A 12,831-nucleotide genomic window follows, 5' to 3' on the forward strand; every position below is an offset into this window, starting at 1 on the left:
GTGGTGCACGGAGGCAGCTCCCAGTCCAGCACCGGAAACAGCTCCCCAGACATTCACCGTGGGTAGGAAACACAAGGAAGGGGAAGGGGGTAGACCCGTGTGTCTCCTCGGCCGTCCGTCTGTGACTCACATGCGGCTTCTCAGGCATTGAAGAGCGCAGCTTGGGAGCACACACAGTCCCGGGAGCGGTTGTCGCTGACACCCCTCGCAGCTGTCACCGAGCCCCTCGTAGACTGACCACCGAGCAGGGGTAGAGGCACGTCGCGCTGGCTGTTGCCCGGCCCTGCCGGCATCTCCGTCCCTGGGAACCCCTTCAGAAAGACAGTGTGGGGTGGTGGCTACCCAGAGGCCAGGTGACCCTCCTGCCCCAAAACAGAGGTCCAGGCCCCCACCCCTCGAGGTCCCCCTCTTCTGTCCAGACACGCAGCCCGCCGCCCCATCATCTGCTGAGTGCGGGTCCTTGCCTGGGAGGAGGCCGCTCGGTGTGGGAACGCGGAAGGCACGCGGCTGCTACGCCCGCTGTGCGAATGCGGAGGGAGGGCTTCAGGGACTTCGGTGATTGACCTACAGCCCTGGGAGGTACGGCTGACGTTTAACACTGTGTCAGCTGCTGGCGTACAACGGAAGACTCCGTATTTGCACGTTCTGCGAACCACCAGCACCATGTTCTGGCTGGCAGCCACTGCCGTGCACGTTACAGAATACCTCGGTGACAGCGCTCCCACAGCCACTGCACGCCGGAGCGGAGGCCTGACCAGGGTCCCACCCTTCCTTCTGGCTTCCGAACCCACCTCTTGCCAGGCTTCACACCGGCATCCGCTGCTCACCCATCAGCCAGAACCCCTGCAGACACGCTGGGGAAGATGAGGAGATGAATGTGTGCCTGTACCACTTCTCCTTGGCTTTCTGGGTCTTTCTTAGGGGTCCTCATGCCCACTGTCCCCAATCTCTTCTCTAAAGCACTCCTTTTCTGGAATCGAAATCGGGGCTCAGAAAAGAGCTATGACCAACTCATTCATACTAAAATGTAAACAGATGCCAGTAAGCCTTCCCCAAGTGCCCACGCTGCAACCTGTTCTGCCTGATGGTGGCCAGTACCTGGATCTCTGTCCCCACTCAGAGCCATGAAGCATTTGAGGGTAGTCTGCTTTTCAGGGAAAGGTCTCAAAAGGAGCCTTGAGTCTTCCATCCCAGGCCACACCACATGGGAGCCATGAGAGACCCAGGCCTATCGGGGAGTCCTGACCTTGCCCATGGACCAAATACTGAACACAACCTTGGGCTAGTCCTACCTTACTAAAATTCCTCCTTAAACCGTCACTGAGAAGATGATATTGTCACACTTACTACTGCACCAACCCGAGCACTTCCTGGAAACAGAAGGTGAGAGGGAGGGTCTCCTGGCTTTCAGCACCACTACCTCCTTGTCACATCTGAACACTGAACACCTGTAGACCTTCATCCCAGAAATCCTCACTCCGCAGACACCTACTGACCGACCCTGAATTTGGGGCATGGTGACCCGTGCTTGGGGCTCATAGCCTAGAGGAAACTCACACAGAAACATGAGCTCTGTCCAGCCACTTGAGTTCAGGCAGAAGCACCACGGGAGGCCTTCACATGGTCACATGGATTACGTCAGGACTTCACGGGGTGAGTTACTTAAAAAAAGGGATTTTTAGGGTCGCCTGGGTGGCTCAGTCATCAAGTGTCTGCCTTTGGCTCAGGTCATGATCCCGGGGTCCTGGGATCAAGCCCCGCATCGGGCTCTCTGCTCGGTGGGAAGCCTGCGTCCCTCTCCCACTCCCCCTGCTTGTGTGCCCTCTCTCGCGGTCTCTGTCTCTATTTAAAATCTTAAAAAAAATAAAATAAAAAAGTTATTTTTAACCCCACAAACTCTGCTTATGATTTATTATATTCAGTTATTGTACAGACGTGAATAAACTCATAATTAGATATAAAATTTATTATGTAAACCTATTAAAATATTTCATAGCCAAAATGTTACGCTTATTCTTACTTTCTGAAAGAAAGCAACTTCAGAAATTTGATTTGTGGGTGGTTGTTTCAGACCCCGGATCTTTGTAAACAGCCACTTTCAGGACTATTTAGCTGTAAAACTGAGTTTCGATCTATAGCCCCAGGCCTAGCCATTGTTCACTATTCCTTTGGATATTAATAAAATTGAGAAACATTTGTTTCAAAATGACAGAGGAGACGGGGTACCTATTATTCATTGACAAATCGTGCCAAAGGTGTCATTCTTCTTGTTTAAATACATCACCCGTCACGGCGACAAGCGGGGCCCTACTCGGTACAAGGTTTCACGGCAATACCGAGATGGAATGATTGGTTTCCGGATCCGTTCTCGTTTAACAAATTAAGGAGCCCTACCTGAGATGCGCCACAGTTGCCGCAGCCGGGCTGCTCTGTATTGTCTCAACCCCCCCAGATGGCTGGTCCTGTGGGGTCCCAGGGACACGAGGAACGTGGGACCAGCACGGACAGTGCCAGGTCCAGCTGCTCCCCGGGAGCGCAAGCTGTGACCAGCGGCCACAGACGCACGTTCTGACACTATGACACAGACGCGCGATGCTCCCACTGCCATGTTCTCAGGAGGCCTGTGCCCCTCCAGCAGTTCCTGCTCTGTAATGAAAATCCCATCTGACATGGGGTGCTCAGGGGTCACTCGGGAGTGAGAAGAGCAGAGTGACAGGGTCCACGGGGCAGTCCCTCCCCGGCTCAGGAGCCACATCCTGAAGGAAGCATAGCACCAGCCTCCGAGCCAGGCAGACAGCCTCCCTGACCTTCCCCTCCCTGGGGCAGAGCTCTCCCAGAACTCGCCAGAACCCTACAGGCACCCTCCTAAGTCACAGAAACCCCAGGAGCTCACGGCTCTGAGCAGCTGCCCGAGCTGAGATTTCTGGGTTCGCCCTCAAGGACTCTGTGCTCCACCTGTCCGAGTCCTGCTGCCGTGAGGGACCCCCCATGGGCTGTTCAGCTTCCCGCCGCCGGACCGTGAGGGCCGACGGCCCCACATCCCAGCGAACGCATGCCCTTGCTTCTGTGACTGCCGCAGGGAACGTGAGCCTTGCCCACCATCTGTAAAATGGGGACCGAGTGACAGGAGAACCACCTCTGGGATGTCCCTGACCAGAGGATGTGGCACTAACACGGCCTCAGCGTTCGCTGCCTGCTTCCCCGTCCTGACTTCTCCGTGGAAACCCAAACGGCTCTGGGGACAGGGGACGCTGGTGTCCCTGGCTCCCAGCGTGAGCACAGCTGAGACGCTGAGCAAGGTCTCTGTCCGCAGCTCGAGCCCCGGGAGCGAGCCCACGAGACGGCTGGGATGGGGAAGACCAAACACGGGGCGGGACCCCGAAGTAAAGACGGGTGATTCCCGGACTTTGTCCTCTATCTGCAAAATGGGCCCACACCCAGACCACACCCATCTGTCAGCCTTGAACTCGGGTGCTCTGGACAAGGACCCGGAAGCACCAGCCACAATGAGTCACGTGAGCTCGCGCTGACCGTGGAACAGAGTCTCGGCAGCGGTTTACTGCCGTCTCCACCGGAAGCAGCTTTACTCTGGAGTCTCCCACTCAGATGCGCGCTCTTCCTCCTTCCCGGTCGCACAGGACCTGTCGTGGCCCCAACGCCTCTCAACGGGCTCTCCGGGAACCTTGAAGATGCAGGACTGCTCTTAAAAACATCTTCTGCGTTTGAGGCACCTGCGGGCTCAGCCGGTTGAGCGTCCGACTCCTGATTTCAGATCAGTCATGAGTTCAGGGTCGTGGGATCGAGCCCTGCGTTGGACTCCGTGCTTACGGACGAGCCTGACTGTGGTTTTCCCTCTCCCTCTGCCCTTCCCCCGCCCCATGATAAAGAAATAAATCTTTAAAAAAAGAAAAAAAAATTCTGCATGGGGGTTAGGTAAGTCCTGCCTGTACTTTAAGGTGGAAAAGCTTCAGGGAAAAGCAGCAATTCATTAACTGTGTTTGCAGCGCGCAGCAGGTCTGGCTCATCAACCTGGTCTCAATTGTACTTTAAAAAGCCCGTGATTAACCAGCAAGAAGAGAGAAAAGGAGGGCCACAATCAGTTTTACAGAAAGATGCTGCGGAGGTTACAGGAGCGTCCCCCCAGTTCCCGAGCCCCTCACCGCAGCCTCCCGTCCAGCGTCCTCCTCGGCGTCCACAGGGCGCGTGTTCTAGAAGAGGGACCGCGGGGGTCCTGGTGTTAACGCAAGTCCCACCGTCAACTTACTCGCTCTCACCAACATTCAAGACAGCATTTCCTGGCTGACGTGGCAGCCACGGTGGCAAAACAAAGTTCCAACAGGGCAGACATAGGCAGGGAAGCGGCCGAGAGCTCAGTGGGAAGGGGACAAAGCCGCATTCTGCTGCAGGGAGTCCTGGGTACCGATGACTCGGCTGGAGGGCCAGAGCTAGCGCCCCAGGCACCACCTGTGTCAGCCCCATGCCTCCGATACGATGACCGCCACGGAGGGCTGGGCTGACTCGTCCTGCCCCACCTGTAAGAGCTCGTGGACTAACAGCAGGAGAGTTTCCGTGGCAAACGCCACGGTCGCACAGAGGTCCTGACAGCTAGCTCACAGCGCACCCGTGTCCGTCAGAGCGGCGGGAGCGAGCAGGAGGAGCCCAATGACCCCACGTCAACTAGAAGCTCCTCCAGGTTTCCAGGTCAGGGCTCTGCACTCTTGCCAAATGACTCGGGCCTCAGGCTAAACCATTACTGCCCCTCGAAGTACGCGTGAGGTCATGGGGCTCTCCTTGGGGACAGGACCTGCTGTGTGCAGGGCTAAGCCACCAGACTTCTAATTTGTCTTTTGTGTGTCCCTGGGCAGTGAGGACCTACAGAACTCGAAAATAATCACGACAGAGCTTTCCTCTGCAAATCTGCCGTGCTGAAGTCTGGAACTCAGGAGTGTGGCTCCTGCTGGACCAGGCCACTCTGCCCGTCTCTGTGCTCAAGTATAGCATCTCGCCGGGAACTGCAACAGCCCACAGTTCAGACCAGTTAGAACTCGTTCAGAGGCCTGTGGGGCTCACCAGGGTCCCCACGTGTCTGGTCTCTGTGCGGCAGCAGGGGACCTCCCTGGCTGCTCTAGGACCACACCTCTCCCACCGACTCACACAGCCTCCGGGTGCTCCCCGTGGTGTCCAAACCTGAGTGCAAGCCCGTGGACTCCTGCCCTTTAAGAGAAGGATTTTAATTCTGAGGGCTATGACGACGGCTAGTTCTGAATCTCAGAGGCCCTAATGACCAATCTTGAGCAAATGATCTTTTGAGACTCACAGACACGTCCTGTTCCTGGACAGCTCCAGAAACCCAGTCCTTCTCTGTGAAGGGAGACTGCGGCGTGTCCCGACAGCCCACCTCGCCCCCCTTCGGAGAAGCCCCTGCACGTCTGCCCTCCCAGCCTCTCTGGCAGTACCTAAGCCTCTCCCCATGCACACGGTCTCCCTGCGGCAGTACGAAACCTCACAACTGTGCAAGCGGCATCAGGCGTGTGCAGCTGGGGTTCTGCGCACAGTGGTCCCTCCCTCACACGCTACTCTGTAAAGTTCCAGCGGGGTATTTCGTCCGGAAAACCCCCCAAGACTCCCCCTAAAGTGCAAAGCCCCATGTGGTCCAGGGACCCTCCCACCAGACAGGAAGCATGCCTTCTACGATGTCCTCAGGGGCACCCCAGGTGCTCCCTCCGGGTCCCTGTGCTCCAGGCTCAGACAGATCTGTGGTCCGCAGTACCCACCAAGCGCTGGCCTGAGGTGCCAGGGCCCAACGGAGACCGTGCTGGGCAGGAGGTGGGTGTGGGGGTCTCACGCTGCTGGAGGACAGGGCTCCACCCCCAGTGCTTTGTGCCTCCGCCAGGTGACTGTCCTCGGCTGTGTCACTCGGGCAGGGGAGCGGTGGGGCCAGGAGGAACTCTGGGCAAGGCAGGCAGACCCCAGGTACCTTGTCCATCAGAGCAAGAACCTAAGTGTTCGTCGTGGGGGGCCTTCCTCATTAGCTACAAGACATTTTATAAAGCTACTGTGAGCTCTGGAAAGAATCCTAAAAAAGGATATAATTACTTAACAGAGTAGACATCAATAGATTCTATTATTGTATCTGTAAATTCTTTAAAAAGTCATGCAGTGAGTTTCAACACATGCCAAACCGTTTCAGAGATAAAGCTTCTGACGCTAAGCAGAAACCTGGAGGGTAGGCACAAGTGCCTCGCAGAGCCGGCAGTTCTAGACCCGCTCCAGGCACGAATGGTTGATCGCTTTGGGCCTGTCTCGGTATCAACAGGTAGGTCAGGTGGCTTTTCACGTTCCTTTTAAGAGGAAAACTATGACCCGGAAAGCCAAGTGCTCTGAAGTCAAGTGTCTGCTAAGCCCACATGTCCGCACGTATGTACTGTGTGAATGAACAAGTTTCCATCAAGGGTTGGAAAGCCTGACACCACCCAGCTGTGTCGCGTTTGGAAGGCTCCTCCGAGCCCCGTCACAGGGACAGCAGCAGCATCCTGGTCTTTGCCAGTGTGAGCAAAACTCTATTTCCCATGAAGCCTGCCCGGAAAGGGCCTCATGGCTTTGTCACCCAATGGCTTGTGTCCTTGTGTCCTCGTGCACAGGCTGTGTGGGAGACGCATGGACACTAGACAGGGCGAGGTTTGAAACACACTGTTCTGCTTTCATTTTACTTTGTTAACAGGAACTCTCTTGTTTGGCAAACCATTTATAAATAATGCAGTGGGCCATCCAAAGGACACTGACCTGCGTCTTTGCTTAAACAAGTATCTTCTTCCTTGGTTTGTTTCAAGCAAGAGATCTGAATGCGTGTGCCCATCCTTCCTCGTACACGTGTACTGCTTTGTAGGAGCGCGGCACTGAACGCAACACAAGAAGGAATGTGAATCCGCCCTGAGATATCCCCTCTCCTGTTCTTTTTCAAGAAAGCAGAGGCTGGCCCCGAGAGCCAGAAAGCACAGCCCTGCCGCTGGGAACGCTGAAGCTGTCCCCCACCCATACAGGGCTCCTCCACGATCGAATGGCAGGCAGGAAGAGACGTGGGCTCAGGGAGGTTTTACTAAATGTGCGGGTCACGTGTCTGCTCACTGCAGGGCGTCCGTGGGAAATTACATCCCCACGCCGGCGCCACCCAGCGCAGATATGCGACCGAGACACTTGCATGATGAATCCCACCAGTTAAATAACTCCAGCTTTCAAGTCCTCCCCTCCAAAGGTTGATTGCTGTTCGCCCCACATGATCGCCGAGTGCCGCAGGGCACAGACACCTGCCGGCAGTCTTAGGCGGTGGGGGGGGGCATAAGAAGAGGCGCCGCAGAATCAGTGACTTACTTCATCTCAGAGCCGGTCGACCCTTCACGTAACAGGAGCGATACGGGAGACAGAATCAACGATTAACCAAAACCAAATAGAGAACCAGTGCCGCTCACTGCTTCCGAGCGTCATACGTGAGGGGAAGTGGGATGTACGGTCTTTACTTTTGCTTCATGAGTCGCGTCCTCCAGAGTCAGCCCTGTCCCCACCCCTTCCACGACGGGTCTGGCCTTCAGATGCCCAGCTGCGGCACGTGAATGGGTAGATGGGCTGCAGAGTCCTCCAATGCGGCGGCAAATCCTCCAGCTACTCAGGGCAAAGCGTTCTGCTCAGCAACAAATTCTCACCCCAAAACAGCCCAGGACAAGTGCTCTGTGCCGGGCGGAGTCTCACGCGGTTCACCCACCTATCAGAGGTGCCCCTTCCGGTTCCTGTTTGCACTTTCTGGTGACCGAATAAAGCTCAGGAAGCCCCGTCAGTGTATGAAATGGAGACTCAGTTTAGACTCCTTGACTCTGAGACCTGCAGGCTCCCAGGTCCGCGAGAATCGTTCTCTGGCTTACCTGCCTCACTGGGAGCGTCACTGGTCTGGCCATCCCTCGGCTTCTGGGGACGACTGTGTGATATTACAGGGCCTGAGCTCACTAAACCAACTTGTCTCAGCGTCCGTCTGGGGAGGCTGGTGACTGTTCTCCGGAGGTTCTGCTCCGTGCACCGTACTTGGCTACTGCACATCTGGCCCTCGATCTGCTTCCGTCTCACGACACGCCTGACGCTGGCCTCCTTCTGCACCTGGCTGGTGACTCATCTTTGTCAAGATCGGATAGGAAGTCCTTCCTGGATCACCAAGCACAGGGACGCCCTGCTCTTACACTGGAGAGCCATGTAACGCGGCAGAAGACACACGTACGTGGAGAGATAAACAAAATGAGCAAGGTCTTGAGGCAGAAGAGTGGCCAGGAATGGGGAACATCGGAGGGCTCACCCAGGAAAGCTGGCATCCAAGGCCATGGTCTCAATGCTCTGAAGAAACTGGGAATGTTACAGAAACCACGGACAGAAAATGACTATGTCCACACACAACACTTTGAATGGGAGCTGAGGTCCTCATAGCTTGATAACACCCACTTGCGTCCTCCTGGGTGCAAATCCCCAATGTAAGGAGGCCTGGAAACTGCTCACGGGACATCCCGGGTGCTCGGATGGCAAGTAGGCTCTCGTGGGCCCCGAGTCATCAAACCCACAGTCATCCGCACATTTACACACAAAGTAAACACCAGGGTCATAAATAAGCTAGCCGTTTGGGGTCCCCACTCCCCCGAGCAGACTGGTAGAGGATGCTTCCGACTAATGCCGTGGACAGGTGCAGTGTGAGACATCGGACGCCAGGTCAGACGGCGCTCCAGACAGACTGATGTGGCCCGTGGCACTCGCGCTTTCAAGCCCACGTCCCAGCCAAAGCACGACCCCTTATAGCTTAAGGGCGAATGGGGAGAGGGCACTTTAATTGGGCCCCAGGGGACAGTAAGGTAAGTGGCGATTTACGGACACAGGGAGGGGAGAGCGGTGTGTGGGTGTAAGGGAGCAGAAACGTGGGGGCAGTCCGCCTGTCTCAGCATCTGCTGATGGGGCACTTACCACAAACAGGCCCAGAGAACGCCATCTCTGCTATGTCTGTCTTGGTATCTGATGTTGTGGTTTATACACGTTGGCTCTTACCCCAAGATCTCACCGAAGCGAACAGGGTAGGTCTCTGGTGCAGACAAGCATCCGTCCATCCGTCCAGCACCTCGGGCATGAAGATCCAGGACCACCCCCCCATTCTGCCCACACGTCTACCAGGGAGGACACTCAGTGCAATGAACCAAACCCTCTGACAGCCGAGGACCCCCTGTCTAGCACCTGCTGGGGTAAAAGGGTAAATTCTGCAGGCAGGAGGCATTCTGTTCTGCGCGAATCACCCAGGATCGGCCTGTCTTTATGTCTGCTTGGATTCCCAAGCATCGCCGAAGCAAGCAGATGATGATGCCCGGTGTTACTTGGCAAAAATGGGCCTTTTGAACAGAGGCCTCCTCAAAGGCCTCAAAGGCAAGTCCGGGGGAGATGGACCGATGTCTCAGGAGCGTCTCTCTGAGGGTGACGACGCTCAGGTCTGCACTGGGGGGAGGAGACGAGAAGCAGCGTGTGACCCAAATATCCACCCTGGTCCCCGCGGACACTAGCCTGGCGCGGCCAACACACACACACGCTGGCTTGGCCCAGGGCTCAGAAACTGCGGAGGCCGAGGAGTCAGTCAAGTGACAGCCCTAGGAACACAGGAAAGACGGACCATTACCCACACCCTAAAGGAGACTGGCTCCTCACGGGGGTCTAAGCGAGCCGTGGATGTTACCAGGATTTCCTGCTTTTCTCATGTCCGTGTGAACTGAGTCCGACTGCAGGGAGACCACTCAAGGCACCTGAAAGCCCTTCAGAAGCTTGTGAAAAGGAATCACAAGCCTGGTACACGGAGACACCAAGCCCCCGTGCATTCCTGGGCATGTCCTCTGCCATCCCTCTGGATACGGGAATCGTTAGCCACGTACAGGACGATGCCATGGGCTCTGTGCCCCCCGGCTTCTGCTCTCACTGTCCCCGTCCGTCCCAAGCCTAGCTGAGCTGTGCCAGCCCTTGTGAGGAGCGCCGCGGGCCCTCATCCTTCTCTCCCTCTGAAGGAAGACCGACCGGCTCTGTCGGCTGCGACATCCAACTTTGGAAGAGTAACTACAGAAAATATTTTTCTTTTTAATGAAGAAAAGGTACTGCTGAGATTTTCTATAGAAAAATAAAAGGAACTGAAAATTGAATCTTTCCACTTGGTTAGTGAGGGTAAAAGTTCTATAAATCACACTCCAGAACTACCATCAAAGAGCGGGGGAAAGTAATTCACTTTGGTACAATTTCGTTGACTTTCCAATGCCCGTGGAATGCTGGCCGTGTCCTGTCATCGGACAAGGGGCTGCTGGGGGCACACCCCTGTCGCGGCTCCCAACAGCCCTCTGGTCAGGAGAGAGCCCGGAGCCCCCCACAGACTTGAGAAAGGCAGAGACCACTCAGGGCTCTGGCGTGGGCTCCTCTTCCTGAGTGGACAGTAATGAATCCCTGCCCTTAGCTGACCCGCCTAAAATACCCAGTGGTCAAGTGGTGGGGCGACTTCAGAACGGAATGCTCAGGCAGCCAGTATTCCTGTCACTGCGGCCAAGACGTGGTACTCGGCTCAGACCGCACATAACGGGCATTCAGCTGCCCCCTGTGATTTCTCAACAGAGGCCACTGAGTTCCAGTGGATACCCACCTCCTGTGTGGTGCACGGGTCAGGTGTATGTCAGGCACGTGGGTAGGTTGCACATTTCAGGTGTGTGTGGCAGATGTTGTTCTGGGCCTCAAGGACAGAAAGCAAAGAAAACAGACGCAGTCTCCAGCCTCCTGATGACTGCTGCTGTGGCTGCAGGTCAGAGCGCGAGCATGGGGCTGGCTCCCTAACCAGGGCCTCCAGCCACACATAGACCGGCCTGCTCTGCCTCCCGTTCTGGTTGCTGTGGACAGCAGCAGAAGCCTGACCGAGGTACTGGGAAAGGTCCCAGCCTGTGTGGGACCATCTGCAAAGCCTGCATCTCTCTGCCTCCTTCAGAGAAAACACCTGTTGAGCCTCACTGTTCCGAACCCATAAAAAATGGAGTAACTGTTTGATTTGCAGAGTCTGCCCTTTTGCTTGATGGGACCCCTTCTCAGCCCTCCCTCCAGGATGCCACAGCCCAGACGCCAGCCTTTCTGTCTGCAGGGCTGTCTCACCTGACCTCTGCTGCATTTGCTCTAGAGAATAGCGCTCGAGAGACCCCCCTACCGTGTCAGTCGGACGATTATGTTCCTGGCTGAAAACAAATACCAGAAATCCCAAATGACGTCCGGGGCCGGCAGAGCCGACCTCCGCCATCGGCACCCGCACCCGCTCCCTTTGCCCCTGCCCCTAGCTGGCTCTCCGGCCCTGTTGCCCCCAGCTCCCCACACACCTGCTTGTGGGGTCTTCCCTCTGCCTCCTGCCCATGGGCCTGGCCATCTGCCTCGCGGCCCCCCGTCCCACGGCGCGGACAGGGTGCGGAGTTACTCGTCCTGTCCCTCCTCAGACTCCCATCCTGCGTGGTAACTTGTGGGGAAAACAGGGAGCCTTTATGGTCTGTTCACTGGTTCACGGTTCAGACAGCTCCGGGCCCCGAGTAGGCTGCTGACTGCATGTTTGCTGAGCGAAGCTTCAGGATGACGGCGGAGCTGGGTGCCAGTGTGGTCTGGACGGCCGGTCTCCAACAGTCACATCCCACTGCCACAGCTGAGGACACAAAGGAAGGAGCCGGGGCTGGAGCGTGGATCTGCCCCCGTCCCCGAGCTCTCAACCATCATCGGAGAATTTGGACCCAGCGAGGAGAGGCCCACGGAGGTCCCCTGCAGCTGCTGGATGGCCCCCAGAGCGGGCCCCTTGTCACGCCTTGCGGCTCCAGGTGAATCCATTTCTGTACCGGAGAAGAGACACTCATCCCGGTGGGCGGCAGGTCCTCCTGGAAGGGCCAGGGCTGAGAGGCCGGACAGGGCCTCAGGCTCCCCCTCACACAGAGGCTCGGGGCAGGGGTCGGCACAGCATCCGTGCTGCTGAAGGAGGGGACACGGTCTCTGGCCAGGTTCTCGGGCCCCTGAGCAATAGCCGGCCAGCCCCCTGGGGACGTGGGTGCCGGGGACATGCGTCAGAAGCAGCCGAGGCGTCGCGAGAGGGAGGAGCCGATTATCACAGAACGCTGGGCTGGGGCTCAAGCGTGTGAAATGGCAGACGGCGCTGGCCGCCGGGTCCATTCTGCTCCATTCGGTGCAACGTTGTCCTCAATCGCTGGAGGCTTTCGTCAAGCATCAAGTGTCTAAGAGAAGGTAGGACAAGATGCCAGGATATAGGTTCTCTGCCTTGTTCCCAACGCTCCGCCTGGCTCACAGCTGGGCTCTCCTTCAGCGGTAGGAAGCAGGGGACGCGGGACGAAGCAGTGTGTGTACTCTAGCACCGATGACGTTAACAATACTTATCAAGTGTCACGTCCCAGCATCGGCCACCTAGAAGGAACCGCATCGCCAATGGGAACCAGGGAGGCTGTGTCCCTGCAGCTTGGCGGAGTAAACGGCCCCGGGCCAGGGCGGTGGGGACACAGGCCAACCCCGTGGCAGCTCAGAGACCATCCACAGAGCCAGGAATGCTGCCTCACCCTGGCTAGCCTCCGTGCAGTTTTCTCGGCCTCCATACTCGGGCCGCCCCTCACACAGGATGGTCGCAGAGACGTGTCCCCGGGTGGTGCCTCTACGTGGCCCGCACACGTCACAGAGGCCTGCTGTGGGTTAACTGTATATAGGGCAGCAGCGCCGACACTCAGGACCGCCCAGCTTCCCCGGGGAGATGCGGCACGGGACTCC

General features: G+C 56.9%; 1 protein-coding gene across 5 annotated transcripts in view; it reads right to left on the minus strand.

The window, feature by feature from the left end:
- Window positions 1–12,831, minus strand: part of DLGAP2 (DLG associated protein 2) — a 779,475-nt gene that overhangs the window by 174,385 nt on the left and 592,259 nt on the right. The window lies entirely within an intron of this gene.

This window comes from Mustela erminea, chromosome 21 (assembly GCF_009829155.1).
Source record: "Mustela erminea isolate mMusErm1 chromosome 21, mMusErm1.Pri, whole genome shotgun sequence".
NCBI classification, from domain to species: domain Eukaryota; kingdom Metazoa; phylum Chordata; class Mammalia; order Carnivora; family Mustelidae; genus Mustela; species Mustela erminea.